Raw genomic sequence first — 23,414 nt, forward strand, 5'->3', positions numbered from 1 at the left:
GAGGAGCAGATTGGGTATATATAGTCTCAGGGAAGAGTTGAAATCCTGGGGAGGGAAGCTACGCGAAGAGTGGGTTGAGAATTGAAAGTGGCCAGTGGTGACATGACAGGTAAATAGCGCGTTGTTTCATTGCTAACCTAATGCGCGCGCGGCTACTCTCGTTCTCAACTGCATCCATTGTTAACATTACAGTGCTTGGCCAGCTATGAGGACAAGGGACCACGCGGCTCAGAGAGAGAAAAGTGACAAAAAGTTAGTGCCACGTGGTCAGGGACTCGGGGGATGGCAAAAAAAACCACCTAGTGTCTTTGTAATTTTAAATTTTAAATTTCTCACCGTGTTGAAAGCTCTTCTATTCTCATGTTAATTAGTTTTATAACCCCAAGTTAGTTTCAAACATGATAAAAAAAAAATATGTTAATTTTTTTAGATGCATTTTAATAGAATGTTTGGTAATGTGGTAGCATGTATTTTTTAAATAATTTTTCGTACCGAAATACATACCAATGATATTTTTTTTATTTTTTTTTAAATTTTTTTTTGACATCAGTATATCAAAATGATCCAAAACATGCAAAATCATATTAAATTTCAGCAAAAAAAAAAATTGAAATTTTTTGGGAACGCGATTTGCACCGCGTCCCCAAAGTGTATAAATATTATGATTTTTATTTTAATTTAAGAACACAAACTTATTGTTTATGTAGAAATGGTATTTACATGACAAGAATGATTTCAGGCTAATTTTTAGTGTAATAGAAAAATACATTTTCGTCCACCTCGTGTTTTTTTTTTCAAAAATTTGTAAACATAAAAAATATTATTTACACTTAATATAATAAACTAAAAAAATATATATATGATTCAACTAACTATAAAAAGACTTGTTGATGATAACTAAATATTTAAATGGAAAGCTAATCATTTTTCTAAAAATAAAAAAAATTTTAATTAAAATAAAAATTCAATTGGCTCGTGTGCAACAAATCATTGTCACCCACATCCTTCAAGTTGGCAGTTACGTGCCACCAAACAGGCGATGGTTGAATGCTGATGATATAGTTTTTAAAATCCGGTTCGGCGGATTGACTTGAACATTTTTTTTTTTTGTTTTTTTATATTTTTAAGTTTATTATTTGATATTAGATTGGTTTGAGAATCAAGGTGAGCAGTTTTATTCAATTTGTTTTTCATAAGATTATCTTAATTTTAAGAACTTGTTTATAAATTTAATATGCTGGCTTAAATAGATTTAGGTCAATTTCTTTCTTGTTTTATGAAATTGTGTTTTTTTTTTTTCATTCGACATGTTATTTATTGGGAATTGGGATTCACATTTTTTTCATGCAATTATCTTGTTCTCATTTATTCTTTACTTTGTTAATAAATAATATTATTGAAATGTTTTAAGAATATTGTAAAGGTATATTTTCATAATATTAACATGTATTTATTGATTTTTTTTATTTATTTGTTGTCAAGATTTTTCTAATGTCATTTAATTAATCAAATTTATTAAAAACATTAGATTCTTTGTTGTCAAGATCTTTCTTCATGTTTTTTTTTTAAAATAACTTAGATTCTTTTTTCATTTTTAAAAAACATTTACATATATCTTTTTAACGTTTGAATGAAATACATCAGTCCATGCTAGCGCGGTCCGCTGTCTACTAATGTAACTATAAAAAGTCACCGCAGAGAACGATTACAGCTTAGGAACAGATTTCATGCTTGTTAATTGACCAAATTACCCCTCATAACCTTTCCTGGATAGGCCAGAAGGATGTAAAGGAGAAAGGGAAACGGATGTCTGTGGAGGTGACAGGCTGTGGGAGTGCATAGGAGTTAATACTTAAATTTTTCTCATTGGGAAGTGGGGAGGGATCGGCTGACTAGCTTCCAGCTGGCAATCAGCGAATGGCCGTCAGGTATCCTAGGTGAGTGATCACGTGAGGTGACGCGCTCTGGCCGTGGATATGAATGCTCATTTCGAGGTAGGTGAAACAAAGCTGGTGAAGGGAGGAAGAGGATGTGATTTTTGTTAATAACAATTAAATAAAAAGAAAAAAGCATCAGCATTCCAGCTGGGTCAAGCTAATACATAGTTGGCACGCCAAGATAATTCATTGTGGAAGTGAATCTGTGTCTGACTTGGAAAAAGAAAAACAGTGAAAAATAATCAAACCTCGATCTAATATTGTCAAGAACTACAATAATTAATCATTATTTTTAATCAAACCTCTATCTAATAGCTATACAATAACTGCTACTCAAATTTCATTATATATATATATATATATATATATATAAAGAGAAAATATTATTAGAAATTAAATATTTAAATTTGAGATAAAAATATTAATTAAAATCCTTTATTTGAATAAATTGTAATAAATAATAATAAAATATGAATTATATTATATTAGAACATAATATAAATCATATCATAGGTCTATAATATAAAAACTTAATTTTTTGGTTCAAATGATTTTTTAATATATTATATATTTTTCATAAGTTTTTAGATTTAATTAAACATTATTTTTCACTAATCACTAAAAAACCTAAAAAATCTTAGTAATAAACATAATCTGTTTGGAGATCCACCGTTCATTCAAACAATGGATCTCTTTTATTAAGATCTTAGGATCATTTATATTCAATTCATTAATTTTTTTTATTTGGTTATTTACATTTCTTTGATTTGTAATTGGTTTTGGTGATTTGTTTATAACGGATAGGTATTAGAATCTTCGAGTGTTAAGAAAATATTACATCAATTGGTTGATTCTTGGTTTTGCAAAATAAAATTTAACTTAATTGATTTAAAATAATTAGAGCTTTAAAAAATGAATTTAAATAATAAAGAAATATTCAACCCTTTTTTTTTGCCAAACTCAATGAATTTTTTGCATGGCTAGGAGGAAAGTTCTAGGCTTGTTTTACACTTCGATCCTTCAGCATTTATTTTTCAATTTGATTTCTATGTAAGGACTTTATTTGGGACTTTACTTGGTGTGTTTGTTTTGTTTGTCTTGATACCAAGATCTTGCAATATTGGAAAAACTTTCAATACTTGGTTGATGCTTGGCTTTGAGAAATAATACACAATTAGGTTAATTTAAAATAATTTAATGTTAAGGGATTAAAATTGAAACTAGAACAGATATGTGGGAGGCATCTCCTGTCTTTAAAAGCCGTGTGAGGTGCCTCCTAGAAAATAAAAGGTAGCTTCCATAATATCATTCAATGCCGACCACTCGATCTTTTTAGTGGTATGTAGCATGTCAGTGGTGGCATCTTGGTTGGGCTCCAATAATTTTTTTTTTCCTTTTTCTTTTTTAATTTCTCTTCTCCTCTAGAATAGTGCTACCATGCCAAAATCAAGAGTTGTCCTATCATTTAATTTTTGTATTAAATTTGATTTTTTTTTTAATTGCTATTTATTATATTTATTTTTCTTTCTTTGATTGATTTTTTTATTTAATATTATCCCTTGGCAATCAATTTCATTTAATTGTTATTTATTTTGGTTTTTTTATCCTTTTTAATTGAACCTTTTTTGTTCTTTTTTATCCTTTTGATTTTTTATTTTTTTTATCCACCCAATATTTTTTTATAAAGAATCACACGATACTCAATCACCCTGTCCAAACTCTAACCACTGTAGAATAGAAGTGACTAGAAGATCAAGGGGTTGTTTTGACAAAAAAATCTATTTTGTAAACTCATTTTTCACAAAAAAATAATAATCAAATAAACACCCCTAAAATCTCAAAAAACCAATTTATCATTATAAAAAACCCCCAAAAATATGCATAAACACAAAATCAAACCAAAAAACAAAAACCTCCTCCAACCCATATCTACCTTTTCTAATAACACGGAAGCCCAAAAACACCCTACATCTCTTAATAGTAAAATTATTATCCGAATCAACATAGTAAAATCATGAATAGTAAAATTATTATGTGAATCAATAATGAATTGTGTCTGTATGAATAGTAAAATCATGAGTCCCTTTAGAATTCTTCTTAATTTTGTATCACATAGTGATCATTTATGTTTAATTATAATATCATTGTCAAAATAAAAATAAAATTAATGAGAAATCATTTATATTTTCTTTTTCTTTAATCATTGATGTTGTTTCATGTTGATCAATTTGTTATTTCACAAGTATTATTCCATTGAATAATAAAAAAAACATTTAACAGAAAAAATATTTGTATTTAGTGTGTTGTTTCACAAATATTATTGGATTGAAAAACAAAAAAAATAGAAAAACAATATCCTTAATTAAAGATTTCTTGAATATGAAAATTGAAAAATATGGATGGGATAAAATTAAAAGTAATAAAAACATTACTTAATTATCCTTTAAATATTAAACATGTTGGCAAACCTAACACTGAAGATCACTCATTTCTTAAACTGCAAATGGCTTAATAAATAAATAAATAAAAGGGTTACAATGCACTAAACTTAATTAACACCGTGGAGATCAAACAGCCATGCATCATCTAGAACCTAAATTCACAAGCTTAGCTGCTTTCTATAAATTAAGGGAGCATTCACGAGGCATTGATTTGTTAAATGCAAAGATGCTCAATGCCATGCATGCATAGATTAATGCTGACGAGTTTGTCAATGCGTCCACTTACAATGCCCTACATTCCCGATCAACGCCTAATTTCTTCAGTGGCTGCATCTGCCTTGTTTCATACTTGCAGACATAACAGAGCAGATAACTATGTTTAATGCTCTATGATTTTACATGTTAAAATATATATATATATATATATATAAACCACAGCATTAATTGCTTAATTATACCTTTAATTATCTCAATTCAATTTCTCTCTTATTTATATTTAAATGAAGAAATTTGAAAATGGATAATATGGGATGCAATTATTTATATCTGCTTAATTAATCTGTTTGAAAATCCAAAGAAAACTACATGTTTGAAATGAAAAAAAGGTATTGAGTTAAAGAAGAGATGGGGCTAGCTAATGTTTATTATCAGCAAGGGCCTTGCTTAATTTTCTAGCCATCCCGGATTCCTTTTGTCTCCTATTAGGTGGCGGTTCATAGCTGTAGCTGTCCATATATTTGCTGAGGCGAATTTGGACTTCGTTTGAGAGAGGAGAAGTGCCATTTCTTTTGCCATCCGTTTTGGTGGCAGCTTATTAAAATATCAGTAAAACTAGTTGCATGTAGATTCCGTTTAAAATTATGTCACGTTGGGATTTCTGAAGACTTTGCCTCGTATTCCATGGTCTTTGCCGGCGAATAAACCAGCATCGAATGTGCTATGTTCGTGGCTTCCGGTCCCGACCCTTCGACTTCAAGATTCAAGAGCCATGGCTAACGTAATATTGTCTAGCAATTGATTAGTTTTGGAAACCGTGAGTAGCAGCAGTATACGAATTGGCTTAATTAGTCTATCTTACTTGCCCCATCTTTGACGATCATGTCACCAACCTTCAAGCTTTACAGAATTATACAGATCGTTCACATGGCGAACACAATAATGTTTGTCCTGGATTTGATTCCTGCAGCCACGAACATTGATAAGAATGCGTAAAGTTGAATATTATCATATATTATGATCCCATTTATCAAGCTGGCTGCGTTGGAGAATTATGAAACCTGCCAATTCCTAATTAATATATCATCCAAAAAATTACTCTCCACTCATTAATTTCGTCAACATCACCGTAGATCATAACCCCATAAAAATGTAAACAGAACACGATATCTCTGATCTGTAAAATACCCTTCTGCGTGGCTTTTTCTGGTTTCACCCTGGAAATATTTGATAAGAAGTAGTTTTTGAAGTAAAGTACAAGAGAGAATCTAAAACATTGCACAAACAGCCTTTTAGTCAAATCTTTTAGGTGATTTTAAATTCATATAATATGTAGTATAAAATGTATATACATGCATGAAAGGGAGAAAAACATAGTGGGATTTGTACAACTTAACATGCACTGAAGCTTTTTTTGTTTTTTCCTAGCTATTAGATTCTAGGGATAATATAATATATAAATATACTGTTAGCAGCTCACTAAGTTACCTTTGATGCCGCATGAATTCGATGAGCTCGAAGAAAGAGAGGACATCCGGGTGTCTTCGAGCTGAGAGTTGCCTTTTATTTCAATAATTTGCTGACATAAAAGTCGTCCCGTTTTGTCTTAAATCAAACTTTCACGAGTGGTGTTTCTGAAAGTGAAGGCCTCAGGTCAAATTTCGCTCAAATTAGGCCGACTGAACCAGCTACCTAATACTCATTAATTTCTTCCATTATAGTGGTAGTTACAACCAAGGTTGTCAATTCCGTTTCGGATGGTGTTTCGTTTTTTTAATTGGAACGGAATATTTCGGTTTCGGAGCGTTTCGGCGTGCCGTTTCGGAGTTGTACTGTTCATTTATATATATATATATATATTCAACAAATATAATTCAAATTCAAGATAAATTATGCATTACAAAGTACAAATACAATGTCAAGCAATATAATTTTTAAAATTTTAAATTATAATTTATCTAGCTCAAACGTCGGTCCATGCTCTCACTTAGCCAAATCCAAGCCATTAACGAGTTTTGCATTAGAATTGATGTATGCATCATCCATATTTCAAGTACCAGAGTTGGTTTCACTTTTCCAGGTTAGTTTATTTTATTGCACTGTGATGCATAATTTTTTATTCATTATGTATGATGTTATTCATTATGTATGATGTTTGTGTTCTTGATGTGGTGTGATGGTGCTCTTCTAGCCTATACTGATTCTGTTATTTGCTTGTGGTGGAATTGCTCTTGTCCTGCAGTTGCAAATGTCACGTGGATATATACTACCGATGTGGATGCAAATGTCAGGGATAGCAATGGTAGAAGAGTCCATGATTGGACGTTGCACTAATATAATTATATAAGTAACTGCTTTCGATCGTATACTCGGCTTTATATATAATTATATACAGACTGCCGACACAATTATTTGAAAAGGGAACGGATGACTTTGTAGCTTTAATCCGAAACGGAACAACTGGATTTCGGCCGGAATATTCCGGCCGAAATTTGACCGGAATTTCCGGATCAACCCGAGATTTTAAGCGAGATGAAACTTGTTCCGTTTTATTTCGTTTTTTAAACTGGTACGAGACGTTCCGGGCATTCCGGCCGAAACGGAACGGTATTAACAACTCTGGTTACAACAATGAAATTGTTCACGGTTTGATTAATCTTAATTAAAAGTGTATTTATATTATATTAATAGTTATTTTTTAAAATATTTTTTTTATTTAAAATATATACAAATATATTTTTTTAAAATTTATTTTTAATATTAACACATCAAAATAATTGAAATAAAAAAATAACTTAAATAAAAACTTTTAAAACATAAAAATAAAAACACACTAAATTCATAGTTTTTAGACCCGGCTTGATGGTCAGAATGGTCCAAGGTTCGGGTTCAAGTTTTTGACCAGATCATTCAGGTTAATTTTTTTAAAAAAATTAAAATAACATCGTTTTAGTAAAAAAAAAAAAAATCAATGGGTTGCAACCAGGTTTTTAACTGGATTTTGTCGAGTTAATCGGGTCAATAAGTCAACTCGTTGGGTCACACTGGAATTTTTTTTTCTTGTTTTTTTTAATCCAGTCATATTTCAATTCTATTGTAGATCAATTCATCAAGAGTTAGACCGAATTTCAAAACTATAACGAAATCAACAGACGGTAGGTGGCCGGAACAATTTCTTTCGTGACATGGACACCTCAGGATGGAGGGTGGTGGAGAGGAAGCCCTTCAATTAATGGGTACTTCTCTCACGAGCAATGAATAAAGCACCACAAAGGAGGCCAGCAGCGTAAATTTCCAGGCATGGCATGTGAGCCCAAAAGCACGGGGAGGCTTGGTAATGACCCCATCAAGTCTTTTCCGCAAGAGGAACCAAACGTTTTGGAATCCCATGATTTGTAGCGAACTTTTTTGTTGTTGAGTGAAAGTGCAATGCATTTTTGACATGGATAAACTAAAAACGGACGAACCACGACTCCATATGGGCATGATTCTTTTAGCACATTTATTAGGTACGTAGTGTGTGGTATAATGTTTATATTGTATTTAAAAGTGTTTTTTAAAATATAAATAAGCTATAAAAACATTAACTTTTTTTTAAGTATTTTTAGATGATTTTAATATTTTAATATAAAAAAACACACAAAAAAAATAATCAAATTCAAACACACTTAAGTTTATAACGCTTAGAACACGCGTATAATTTTAATAAGGCCCTCATCTGCAGTAGTTGCAAGCTTTGCTTAATTTTTCTGTCAATAGATTTACAACAAGTATTTCTGTGTGTGTGTAAACTACTGCACATAAGTGGCTCGAAGCCCAGTTTTTATAGCTCCATTCAGTGGTTAGCTTAAGACAATAACGGTGATTAAACGCACGCATCGATCCAAGAGAAACTCTAATAATATTGACAATGAGATACAGACGTGCCTAGAGAAGAGTTTTAGAACACATGCATCCCATTTAGCTGCTGCAGCCATGGTCCATCTATGTCCACCATTGTACTTGACCTGTATCCCATTTTGGTAGCTAGCTAGGAAACCAACATGTGACCATCGCTCAAGTCTCTTAACCTCCATACAATAAGATTCTCGGTTGATGAGATGATAGTAGGGAGGGAGAGAATATTATGGCCAAACGTCACACTCTTTTCTTATCCTTCAGGTTTTTCATGATCTTAGTACTTTAAAGTGCTCTAATACGTTGCTCATGAAAGCAACACGACAAACCACACCCTTCCTCAGTGCATGCACCCCTTCACCTCCATGTGCTAATTGAGTACTTGTTTTGTATTATAATAATTATATTTATAAAACATTATCTATGATTTCAAACAACACATAAATAAAGTGGTTGAATGAAATTTTAAATAAACATTATTTATGTTATATTAATATATTTAGGATGGATGCAGACTCATTGCAGAATCCGTGTATTGATTTGAAAACGCTGTACTAAAACATTCTATAAGGATGAGTGTTATTAAAAATGTAGATATGTTTCTTTATACTTTAGCTCTAAAAGCTTCAGACATGGAAGTTCATGAGAGATTTCAACATTCAAGTAAAACTATAAGCAAACATTTCAATGAAGTTCTCAAGTCGGTGTACTTACTAGCTATTGAAGTAATCAAACCGGTAGATCCAAAATTCTCCACAACACCAACAAAAATCACAATGAATCCAAGTTATATGCCACATTTCAAGGTGAAAAAGTAGTTTTTTAAAATTATTTAATAATTGAAAAGGTTACAAAAAATATTTTGACTACATTTCAATTGATTTATAAACTATTTTTTTAATGTAGATTTGTATTAGAGAAATTGATGGAACACATGTACGTGCTTGTATATCACAAAAAATTCAAATACCATTTATTGACATAAAAGATATACCCACTCAAAATATAAAGATGACATGTATTTTTGACATGCAATTTACATTTGTTTGGGCTGGGTGGAAAGGTAGTGAACACAATATAAGAATATTTCTTGAGGCAATTGATAATCCAAATATAAAATTTCTATAGCTACTATAAGGTATTGAGAAATAAAAAAAGTGGGGGTGTTATTAAATTTGAATAATTTTCTTTTCAATTTATAATAGAAATTTAGTTTTAAACAAACATTATCTTGATACAAGGAAGTATTATCTTATTTATTCGAGATATCCAAATGAGTAAGGTTACTTGGGATTATACAGAGGTGAGAGATATCATATTCTTGAATTTCATCAATGAGGACAACCATAAAGTCGGGAAGAAATACTCAATCATGTTCATTTATCATTACAATGTATAATAGAACATGCTTTGGGACTTTGGAAAAAAGGTGGAGAATCTTGTAGATCATGTTCGTGTTTCTTTACAAAATACAAGTTAAAATTGTTGTTGCATCAATGGTACTACGAAATTACATTAAAAGAAAGTCAATCTAAGATGTTGCATTTAATGAGTTTGATTGCCATCTTGATTTTGTTCCTAAAAATATTTTAACTGATGTGGTTCCACGATCACAAATATGTAGGCATCAGAGAGCTTCACTTATGGATTATGTTCATAATGTCATTGCAACAACTTTGATGGGGCAATAATGTTTTTTTTTTTTTAATGAACAATTTTTTTAAGCCGACTATTGTTTCTACCATTTGTTATTTTTGCTATTTAAAATATAAAAAATAAATTTGTGTCCTTTTTAGTCATTTTATGTACAACATCAATCCCAACCACAATTTTAACCAAACATATCATGACATGCTTTTTAGACAAAAAAAAAAAATTCAAAACACAATTTTAACCAAAGATACATTTTATATATATCAACCACAACAAAAATGATTTTTTAAAAAATTATTTTTACCAAACCACAACCACAATAATTACCACAAAGACAAACATATTCTAAGTCTATGACCGGTGTAACTTAGTCAAATCTTACCTTAAAAAAACTAGCAAAAAGATAAAAATAAAAATGTATCGCTATTAAAACAAATAACAAACAAAAGCTTCTCCATGGATTAAATCTTGATAAAATCCCAAATAACTAAGTTAGACAACAAGTTTATCACCATCTCAAAACAAGGTGGTCTAAAGTGGAAAAAATTTCTCATGAAGGATTTTGCAGGAGTAATTATTAGAATGAGCTATAAAGATTGTAAAGTTATGAATATCTTATTTAAAGGATAGTAGTCGAATCATTATATTATTAAAAGATAATAGTTGACTCATCATATTATTAAGACTTAGATAATACGTTGTAATCTATATAAATTAAGCCTTCAACCAATAATTTGATATGGTATAGAATAGAGGAACAAAGGTTTTCTATTTTAAAAATATTCAAAATTACTCTAAGCGAACTGTTTTTTTTCCTTCACTGATAAAACTTGACATGCTAGAAATTCTGGAAGACTTGACCTTTAAGATGACTCAAATTCTACATAAAACACAAACCCAGACTATACATTCCATTGTTCAAATTGATATCAAACTAAATGGTACCAATTATGCCTTATGGTCCTAGATTTTTTAGATGAATATCCTCGTCAAAAACAAACTATGATACATAAAAGACTATGGAACAAAATCTGATTAGCAAATTTATTCAATTTCTATGACAAAAGTGGTGTGGGATACCATTAACATATGCTTTGACATAATTAACACCACTCATGTCTATGAATTGAATAAATGAGTGACCTAATTGAAATAAGATGATAGAACCCTGCATATATATTATACAAGTCTACAAAGGCTACGGAGAGAATTTTATTTTTGAAGATTTAATTGATAATATGTTATCGTGATAATTGAAAATTCAACTCAATTCAACAAGAGAACAAATTTAATGCTTTTTAGATGGATTAAATGCATGATCGATTGGATTAGAATTGGGTTCTCTAATTATAGTCACATTCTTATTATTTTAATTTTTAAGGCGACAACGGCCCAGAATCATATATTACTACTTTATATTTTCATGAGAATCTTGATCCATTCAGGGGTGGTGGCGCAGTTGGCTAGCGCGTAGGTCTCATAGCTTCTGAGTTATCCTGAGGTCGAGAGTTCGAGCCTCTCTCACCCCAATTACTTTTTCTCTTGTTTCCTTTTCTATGCCGTCATAGTAAAACTGTCGGGTTGCCTTCCATTCCAATTGTTTCTTTCCTTTTCTATGTCTAATTTTTCAACTCTACTTTTTCTATGGTGGCCAGCTGCCAGATTATATTATAGGGTGCAGGAGCTATGTAGACCATGGAGCTTTTTTCTATAAATGAGTAAAACTTTGATTCTGCATAGATTTTCAAGAAAATGCTCCAAACATCTTTAAAAACCAAAATAGTGTAAGTTATCTTAAGATAACTTAACACTGTAAAATTGATAAAACCTGAGGTCGAATTGCTTGAAATATAGTTTTGATGCATACATAAAAGGTTTTGGTTTTCATGATCGAAAGGAAGTCTATTAAAATATTATTTTTAGAAAAAAAAGATTTTTTATGTTAAAAACGAAGTCTATTAAACCTTTTGCAATTTGATCCTTATTTTTGAATTTCTTCAACAAGTCCATAATTGCCTATCAAACTTTAATATTCATGCAATTAAACTCCTGATTTGACCAAAATGGCTTTTCAAACTGCAATTCAACCCTCCACACTTCAATTTCCTCCAATTAAATCCCAAATCAAACTTAAAAACCAAATCTCCTTACAATTAAGCCCTCAATAAATTCAATTAAACCCTAAAAAAATCAAATTGAATTCTTAAACATCAAATTCTGAATTTTTTTTTTTTCAAATTGAATTTTTCTTGTCAATAAAGCCTTCATCAGTCAAAATTAAATTGTCAATTTTTTTAATTGTAGGTATTTTGATCCTCTCTAATCAATTTTAGAAAATTTTCTAAATGTTCTTCGTGTCCTCCCCATTGATATATTTTTTTGAACTTTGTTTTTCAATTTTTTTTTTGTGTTGATTTGTCTAATTATATAATAGCCCTGAGCTCTTGTGCTTGTGATCCTCTTTTAATTTAAAGTAGAATTAAAACTCCGGATTAATAATTTGTTTTCCATAGACATGTGTGTATGTTATATTCTGAACGACCCTTTTCATTTGTCGATGTGAAGGAAGGCTCATCCAAGTCCGAGACCGATGACAAAATGGGAGACATGTGTAGACCCGAGCGGTGGCCTAGAGTCGCGAGGTCTTGATGGGCAAAGCCAAAACAACGTTTTCAATACATTAGTGGTAGTGGTTGGTGCCTAAGCTTGCGTTTCCATCAATTTTTAGATAATTTAGAATAAAGTCATCGTTTCTAAGAGATTCCTGCTCTGTGCGATTTTGACACATAATAATTATTATTAGCTGGCAATCAATTAACTGATCTGTAAAGGCTTTGGCTGTGAACGAAATTACAAGGGAGTAACATATCCTGGAATAAAAGCAAGTGAAAATAGTAATTCTTGTTTGCAGAAGCATTTATGTGTTCCTCTATTTTTCCATCTCTTTCTCTGATATTCGACAATTAATCCTTACAGGTGCAGGGGCTGTACATAGCCAATACTAGGACCCGCCGGAAGTGGAAGGCCCGCCATTTCCCCGGAGATGCATTTTCATTAAAGGTTATCACCGATTCAGGCCACAAGCTAGTGGTCCATGCCTCTCTAATTTCCACCCCGATTCTTTTCAAAATCTTCACAGGCCATAGATGACTAAACAGATTCTGGTGTGATGCAGCATTTATTTGAGATGAGGACTGTGCAAGTTGGTGAAATATTTGCAAGGTCATGTGGTGGGACCTGACTGGAATAGGACGGCGCTCATCATGTCGTGGATGAGCCAAAAGCATATACAAGGTTGGGTGGGTTGCTTGAATGGAGGTGCTTGTCAATCCTATTAATTAAAACATGGTTGGGATTTTACCTGTCTTGGTTTTTATTTGTTAGGTATCCTCGTGGGTTAATTTTTTATTTTTATAAAAAATATTAAAAAAAAAAAAAAAGATTCAACAATATTAGATTTGAGTGCAACACTAAACCAAAAACATCAAGTTTGATTATAACATCAAATTCAATAATAATATTTATAATATTAAAAATAATATTTAACTTGGCTGTACAAAATCTTATATTTTTTAATCTTTTAAAAAAATAATGTTTTTTTTTTAAATAGTAATAATAATATTTTTTAAATTTATTGATAATAATAATAATAATAAGTTTTATATTCTTTCAAATTTATTAATTATTTTATCAATAATATTAATTATAATAAAAATAATAATATTTATAACACAAATAATACAATTTTTATATTAATAATAATATTTAAAAACTTATGTTCCAAGAAACATTTGGTCATGACGTCGAAGCTATTAATAATAATATTAAACTTTTTTATTTAAGTTTTTATAGTAAAATTAAAAAATTATTACTTATAACAATGATGATGATAATAATAATAATTATTGTTAATATATATATATATATATATATATATATATATATATATATATATATATATATATATATATATATATATATATTAGGATCTGCTACCGCTGGGGGTCTACACATCCCAAGCGCAAGTCAGAAGAGACTCAACGCATGGCTCTGCAGATCCAAGTGAGCAGGTCTGCATATCCATCATGCGTGTCTTCAGACCCTAGGCATACGGTTCTACAAATCCGCTCCCTTATATCTGCACCCAGCATACGGTTCTACGTACCCAAGTGAGCTGGTTTTCAGACCCCATATGCGCTAGGCTAACTCTAATGCCCAAGACATGGTAGCCTAGTACCAGATGTCTACAGTACAGCCTAGCATGCCCCGTTAAAATTTGCACTAATTGTTTTCTTCCCAACTTTTTCTTTAATACCTAATACATTTCGATAAGAAGACAACTTCACCCCTATAATATTTGCAACTTTACATGGTAATAAAGCCTCTATTTCTTGCACTTGATATCTTGATTTAGCAATGAAAAGAGCTTATTCTCTTCCTCTACATTAGGATTCAAACTTTACCGTGCACGTCTGTCACTCGCACAGTGTCTTATATGTTTACTAGGTTTACAGAATGTTCAATGAGCCATAAAATTAGTCGTGATGCGTACAAGCTGGCTGGACATCCACATAAATAAAAATAAAAAACTTCTGTCGTTACTCTGTTTTAATTCACATTACTTTTATAACTCGATAAACAGCAACAAGTACACTCACCTCTTTAATTCACATTAATTTTGCCTAGAGCCGTACTGATTCGTTGACAGTTGATTTACTTTGGTTTGCTGTTTGTGCCATTAATTTGATACTCGGGGTGGGACTGAAAGTTGCGGGCCTTTAGTAGAGTACTGGGTGCATACTAGAAAATGATGATAACTCATTTTAAGTCATGTGGGTGTATAGGAAAATTTTGTTTAAAACAAGATTAATAGGCATAATTAAAATTAGAATTCATTCATTTTTTAGGTTAAAATTTTATTGAAATTTATTTTTTAACATGAAATAGTAATATGATTAAAGTAAATTATAGATAAATAAAATATTAATTTCAAAGAATTTTTGGTTTGTATGTTTTGAGAAATTCAAAACCCCTTTAAAACTTTATTCCATATAAAAAAGAAATAAGATTTTTTTTATTGTTTATATAATGAAAAATTAAAATAAAATAAAAAAACACTCAAGTTTTTAAAGAGAATTTAAAAACCTCATGTCACACATGTGTATTCAAGCTTTAGGCTGAGCTTGGACTTGTGTTTATTTTAGGCTACATAAGATTTTTTTTATCATCTCATTAATTTATCTAACCTATAAATATAAAAATTTAATCAATTTCTTCCATAACAATTTTTTAACTAAAAAATATCAAATGTAAAACCAAAACTATAGGTTTAATTCTTGTGCTTAAAATAATTTTAATAATTACTAGAATTAATTTTATTTTAGTTTTGGATCCAAAATTATCTTTAAAAAAAAAGACCGAAGAAGAGTATTTATAGTTGGCTTTTCTATATTGTTTTTAGATGCTCTCCTTCACGTTTGGGCTACAAAAATATTATTTGTTGTTGGCGCATTGTTTGTCTTATTTATGAATATATAAGAATTTAATCAATTTCTTTTGTAATAGTTTCTTCTAACCTTGATAGTTTTTTCAACTAAAAAAATGACAAATTTATAAAAAAAAATTTGTCAAATTGAATTCTTGCTTTAGAACAAGTAATCAAAGCTAATAATGAAGTGAGTTAATTATAATAATTACTAGAATTAATTTTATATCAGTTTGAATCCAAATTCATATTTAAAAGGGATGAAACAATATGTGGTTGGCTTTTCAGCATAGTTTCTGGACAATCTCCTTTACTTGAGGGCTATAAAAAATTATTTTTTGTTAATTTAATATTTTGTCCACTCCATGAATTTAAAAATTTAATCAATTTCTTCCAGAACAGTTTCTGGATAGTTTTTTTCAACTCAAAATCTTTAAATTTAAAACAATAACTGTCAAGTTTAATTCTGATTTAATGATGCATAAAAAATTAATTATAGTTAGGTTTCTTCACACTAGGATAGTTTTTTCAATTAAAAAACATTTAAAACCAGAGCTGTCAAGTTTAATTCTTTTTTAATTGCATATAATCAAAGCTAATAATGGCGTAAATTAATTCTGATAATTATAAAAAATTAATTTTATATCAATTTTAAACCCAAAATCCTTTCTAAAAATGGGCTAAAGAGGAGTTTTCTCATTGACTTTTCTATACAATTTCTGGACACTCTCATTCATCTAGATTTTTTAACTCAGCTCCTCTATTTTCTTCTCTGTTTTTTATTCTACTCTAGAGCATATGTTTAGTCCTTATATAGAGATTCTTGATTATTTTTTTGGTTTGTGGTCGTTGTTTAGGATGTTGTTGAAATCCTAAAAAAACTTATTGATATCAATATTTTTGCACTTAATAAACAACAATAAAACTTTCTTTAAAAAATATAATTCACAGTAATAAAATTTCCACTTAATTAAATTCTAGGAGTTTCAATAAATAGTTTTATATGTTTTTAATTTAAGTTTAATATGTTATAAATTTAGTATGCATATTAAGACTTTTATTAATATTTTTTTTTTCAAATTTGAATACATATTTGTATGCATATTAACATCTAATTTGATTTGCCTCAAGGTCATTTTTAATATGCAAGCCAGGAGATGCAGGAAAGTCACATGCTCAAATAGCACATGATTTGTACTACAAGTGATCGGAACTCTGCTTTCTGCAAGGTTGCCAGGATAGCATACAAACTTAAAAGGCTTGTTTATTTTTATATTTTAAAAGTGTTTTTAAAAAAAATTAAATTTTTTTTATTTTTTTATTAACTTCAAATTAATATGTTTTTAGTGTTTTCAAATCATTTTGATATACTGATGTTAAAAATAATTTTTAAAAAATCAAAAAATATCATTAACATGTATTTTAGCATGAAAAACTATTTAAAAAGCAATCACAATCACACTGCGATGGAAGTTTTTAAGCACGTCACATGTATGGCTGGACCATGAGTCTCTTGGTCGCTGCGTGGGTGGGCCTTGGCTTGATGAGGTTGTTCTGCTGTGGCTTCAATTTGTGCAATTATTATCAGCGCTGTGTGGCGTGGAAACGAGGCAAATGGCAGCATGCCAACATGGTCTCCTCTTTAGAACGTCGATGCTGTGATCATACTCGATTAGACGACGCATTAATTCTTGTCAAGAACATCATCTTCTCCAATTCTTTATTTTATTTTGCCCAAATTTAAAGCTGGATGGAAACCTTTACCGTCCAATCATGGGGTGCTGCTGGGCCATCATCAGAGGTTGACAATCTGAGTTTTTTCTAGTGACAAGTCTTATTCGAAGACAACTTGATACTCCCTCCATTGCTTCTCACTGGATGATCCATTTATCATGGTGGCTAGATTTTCAATTAGCAACTACTACCTCATGATCTTTTCATTTCTGTGTTTTCCTTTTTGCAGGTGCTTTTCAAATGAAAACGATGTATTTTCTAAGAGGTAGAGCCAAATGAAAGTGAAACAAGCATCAAATCGTTGAGATCTTTCATTTAAACACAAAGGGTTAAATTTGAGACTTTTTGCAATGTTAGTTGAATTACAAGCTCATTTTGTTGAAAAGATTTTTCGTTAAGTCAATGTATTCTTAGCTTAGTGAGCTTGTGATTCCTCTTTATGTTCGTTTTTCTTCTGTTTTGTTTTTAGCGATAGTCAAGCTATATTCAATTATTTCTAAAATGCAAGAATATGTAACATTCAAGTATGGAAATAATGTGAAGATATTCAAGAAGTGGAATCTATTAACTATATTATTGAAGATATTTTTATCCTCTACTGCAAAGGAATGGAATGTCAATACATCAGGATTTTAGTTTAATTTTTTAACTATATTATAAAATGATTAAATATCAATAAGTGTAATTATGATGTTAAATAAGTATTCAATTACTTTTTTTTTATTAACGTGGATGTCTGGACAAGTTTATGCGCGCCTCGACTAATCCCACAGGCCCTGAAATTAATGACCATGTAAGCCTCTAGTAGCTCTGAAATTTGTGGGACTTGAACTGGTGACCTCTAAGAAACAAACTTAGAGTCTGATCAATTACACTACACCCCTCAAAATTAGTTATTATTATTATTATTAGTGGCACCAAGAAAACAAGATAACCTAATTGGTTCTATAAGCAAACAAGCGGTACTACGTGGGGACTAGCCTGCATGGACTAATTTTTTATTTTTTTTTTACAAGAAATAATGTTTAGCTATTGTAAGCATGTTTTAAAATATTAAGAAAAATATATGACCCGAGTCATAGACCCGATTAAGTTAAATAAGTTGTTTTTATTTCAATTAGATAAAAAAAAAAAAACAACAACAATAGAATCAAATTTAATAAGAAAAGTGATTAGGATAATCTTAAGAAAAATAATTTTTCTTTCAAAAACAGACAAACAATGTATCTCAGTTCATATCTCATTAAATGCAAAAGAATGAAATTGGATATAAAAAGGACAAAACAATTGGTCTTAGTCAACCCGAATTAGTATGACAAACTTGTAACCCCGGTTATCAGGTCAAACCAACATGAGATAACTCGTCAAAATTGCGGTCTAGATCATGAAATTGAAATAACTCAATAAAAAAATAAAAGGAAAATTTAAGCCCTTTTTTTTTTAAAAAAAAAATGTTAACTTTCAAACCCGTGACTCAGGTCATTAGACTTGAAGCATTCTATCTAGAAAAACCATGAACTCTAATTCTTAATCAATTAAATATTGAAAGATAAAATTGAAAAAAAAAATCAATTATACAAAAGGATTAAGAAAATAGCAATTAAAAGAATGAGGGTCAAAATTGAAATATAAAATAAATTTAATATTTGATTGAATGGTAAAATTTAAAAGATAAATCAATTTAGCAAAAGGGCCTAAACAATCAAAAGAATGAGGATCAAAATTGACATAAAATAAAAATATGTTTTTGATTGAAAGGTGAAATTGAAAAGAATATTAACTTTTACGAAAGGGACAAGAAAAACATTAGAAATCAAAACAATGAGGAACAAATTGAAAAATATAATATTTGATTAATTGGGATAGAAAGATGAAATTAAAAACAAACAAAACATCTAAAAAATAGCTAAGAACAAAAATTAAAAATCAAAAGAATAATAACTGAAGTTGAAATGCCAACAACAAAGAAGATCAAGCTATAATTTTCAAGGAAGAAGAGAAAAAAAAGGGGGGAAAGCCCACCGATGACAAATCAGACCACCAACGCTAAGACACGTTGCTCCACAAGAAAGAGAACACGACGATACTTTTAACATGGTAGAAGGATATTTTCGGATGCCAGGAGGCGCTGCACATGCCTCTTAGACTCAAATCGGACCACCAATGCTAGCATGCCTTGCTCCACAAGAAAAAGAACACGATAGTGCTTCCAACGACACAATAGAAGGGTATTTTTAGACGCAGGAGGGGCTGCACATGCCTCTTGGTGCCACATACACACCTTTTTTTGTTTTATATATATTTAGTCAAATACCAAATTGCCCTAGAGCTAACATAGTAATAATGAAAAAACCATTATGAAAAGACAAAAAGCTCTTCGACTCCAGTTTTAAGATTATTGCTCTTAAGGGTATTTTGGTCATTTCATTATGCTTTTTTATTGTTTATTATTTTTTTATATTTGGTCAAATACCAAAATTGCAATAAAGAGAACATGGACAAATTTTTTTTTTTAAAAAAAGCCTTGATTTCATAAATTATTCTAAATCTAAAAAATTATAATAAAAAGAATAGGGGTAAAATCTTAAGTAAAACAAACCTTATGGGCTACTTTTTTTTTTTTAAGGCCAGCATGAAAATCGAGTAAGAGAGAGATAAAAGGAAAAAAAAAAACCCAAAAGGCCACACGCACCACTCAACCATCATTAGTGTAACAACCCCAATAAATTTTCTAGCAATATATTAAGAAAATTCATGATGATTTTTTTTTTTCCAAAAATTTCAGCAGAGTTTCTCCTAATTTAGCTTGTCCCAAGTTATCGACAAAATCAACATTAGTCCCTAATCAACCATTTCCACAATTCAATGTTCTTATTATACTCCAACATATCTTAATCAACAATATTTCACTTTCTCTAGCATATCAACTCAATGAATAATTATTTTGCTAAAATGAAGAAAGAATTATCTTAACCATGAAACACAAACCATAGATTATGAATTTAATATAATCTTTTAAGTACAGTTTATCACAAATGATATTAACTACATGCTTATATATATATATATATATATATATATCACCATCATAATTAGAAAATATTTACATAACAGAGTATAAGTTAAATAAGCTAGTCCATTTAAATTCATACATACCCAACATTATAATCTTCAAAATATACAGATAGTAATGTTATTATCAATAATTTACATATCCAAAAGATTTACTGGTAATAGAAGTAAACTCTAAAACTACTAGGAGGCGTGGTATTGAGATGAACCTGCATAATGATTTAAAAGATAATCATGATCAATTAGAGCATTTACATTTGTAATAACATATAAATATATGCATTATTTACTCACAAAATTTCCATATTTACTATCATCTTCCAAGTACTATTCTCAAATCAATAATCCAAAATTTAAATATGTCCACATCATAGAACTTCAGTTCCAAACTAGTACAACTGGACTACCAGCACCAGTTCCATACCAGGATACCTGGTCCACCAGTTGCCCATTCACAGGGCACCAGTTCCATACCAGGATAACTAGTCATCAATTGCTCATTAACAAGGCACTAGTTTTTCATTTCAAAATAAATTATCGTGGGAAAATCTACTAGCATTCCACATAAAATTTCGTTGATCGAGAGAAAATTTAAATATCTAAAGTTCAGAGAAAGAAAAAAATATTCAAGTTATTAAACACCTACCTGGTGTTTGCGTCCTGCTAGTTGAACCTGTCTGTTGAGTGGTTCCTGTATCCTCGTCCACTCCTTTTAATTCAAAGAAATAAGAGATGGAAAGCTTGAAATCACCACACAAATTTCTTTCCTCCTTCCCCCCTTATTTTCCTCTCAATGCCTCCCCTCTTTAAAAAAACATCTTTTGTTTCCCTTTTGAAATTTTCTTGTTCAAACCCTTCCTAATAAACTTTAATCACTAGTTATATCTCCTTCCTTTTTCTTTTTTTTTTTTGAATTTATTTTGGAGAAACTTTGATAAATTTCACTCAATTCTTTTCCCTCTCAAGCCCTAACATAGCTGGCCACTCCCCCCTTAAAACCACTCCCCACTTGTTTTTATATTTACAAGTTTTCCCCCTTTTTCATTTAAGTCCTTCATTGTTTTGTTTTAAACCATTTGGCCCAAAAGTTTGACTTATTCAATTTAAATCCTTGTCCATATTCACATTATTAGATAATAATTTTCCACTCTATTATATATATAAAAATATTTCCCCCCCTTCTTCTTTTTTTTGTAAATAAAAAATACAGGAATTTATCTGGGAGTTACAATTAGGCTGCATGGGCCACTTATTCTTGGAGGGGATGCCAAAACTATTCGGCCACTGCTTTGGAATCACAGTTTTTGTCATTGAACTACGCCGCACATGTCATCTAAAATCAGCAAAGATGGCGCCACAAGTGTTGTCGAAAAACAGCAGACACTGTTCATGTGTTTCTTTTTATTTAATTTTTTATTTATCAAATTACCTTAATGCCCCAATGATAATCAATAACTACCAAATCACCACATCTAAATAAATAAATAAATAACCCTAAATAAAAGACAATTTTTGTTTTAATTTCCAAAGGCAATGGAGTAACTTACATGTTTAAAAATTAAGCTAAAGAATACAAAGCTCATTGACCCAAGTTAATTTTTTTTTTCCTTTCAAAGGCAATTAAGCAATTAGATTGTGCAAAGAAAATGTAAAAATACTGAACCCCTCCCTTTCTAGTAATGACCAATGTATCATGTGGAAAAGACTCTCTTACCCTTAAAGGCCTAAATCTAAGCCTTGTTAGTTTGCCCACCAAAGGGTAAAATCAGCATTTCACTATATGAATCCATATTGAAATGCTGATCTCTTTTAGTATAGGGTATAATAGTATGGAGTATGACTATTTTGTTAAATTATATTTATTCTCAACATCATAATCATTGATTCTTTTAATAAAATTTAAAACTTTTTCTAAATCTCATTCCACCTTGTGCAAGGATTTACAATCAATATTATTTGAAAATATATTGAACATTTTTCCTAATTCATATAAAGTAATGCATCATCTCTTGATTACTCAAATACCTTTATATAGTTCATGTTATACCCAATACATGCTTGTTTGTTATCCTTGATTGGGACAATGTTTAGCAGGATCAAAGTATATCATTTCTTATACAAGATAATTTGGTGATCTCAAGTCTAAGGATTACTTACACAACCATCACGTGAACCTTTTGATAGAAACATGTGCTCTACATATAGAATTCTCATGCATGTCAGTTTAATATACATGTTATTTAATTAGAGCTTACATATTAGTTCTAGGTATTTCTCGTACCTCAACTTATAAGAACAATTGTTTAGTTTTAATAGAACATTGACTAGGAACAATGTTTTTGATGCGATAAAAATATTATAACTATAACAATTTTATTAATTTTTTCTATAAAGCATTTTTGTTCTAAAATTTTATTTTTATTTTTAGATTTATTAATCAAATATTTGATGACTATTAAAAATAAATAAAATTTTTATTAAAAATAAAATATGTTTACATTTATCAACTGCAGTTTATAGGACATAAATACTAATAATTTACTTAGTATTATTTTTGTCGGCCTTAGATTTTATTGATTTTCTTTCTGGAGAAAGAATAGATTTCTTTGAATCTGATGAGTTGTGTACGGTTTATAATAAAATTATTTGCATAGATGAACAATTCTCACTCAAAAACACATACATATGCATGTGTATATCATGTGCGAAGCTAGCAAAGGGGGAAAAAGCAGCAATAATTGTTAAATAAAAATAAAAATGCAAGGACATAAAGGAAAGACAAAAACAAATAACAGGATAAAGAGTGACAATTGTAGCAGCAAAGCAACCCCACAATGGCAGCTTTCACAAGTTCCGCTGAGACACTACAAAGAGAATTATAATTCCATGAACACAATGCAGAGTAGAAGTGCTGGCACGAAGGTAATATTGTTTGCTAAATTTATTTAAGTCCTGTGGGTCCATTTTTTGAAATTCATT

The 23,414-nt window shown here is 30.1% G+C and overlaps 1 non-coding gene across 1 annotated transcript; it reads left to right on the top strand.

Annotated features, from left to right (window-relative positions):
* Positions 1 to 11,588: 11,588 nt before the first annotated feature.
* TRNAM-CAU (transfer RNA methionine (anticodon CAU)) lies at positions 11,589 to 11,673 on the top strand. The gene is given in 2 exon segments: positions 11,589 to 11,626; positions 11,638 to 11,673. It is a non-coding gene; the product is annotated as a tRNA-Met (tRNA).
* The last annotated feature ends 11,741 nt before the right edge of the window (positions 11,674 to 23,414 follow it).

Source organism: Populus alba, chromosome 5 (genome assembly GCF_005239225.2).
Source record: "Populus alba chromosome 5, ASM523922v2, whole genome shotgun sequence".
NCBI classification, from domain to species: Eukaryota; Viridiplantae; Streptophyta; class Magnoliopsida; order Malpighiales; family Salicaceae; genus Populus; species Populus alba.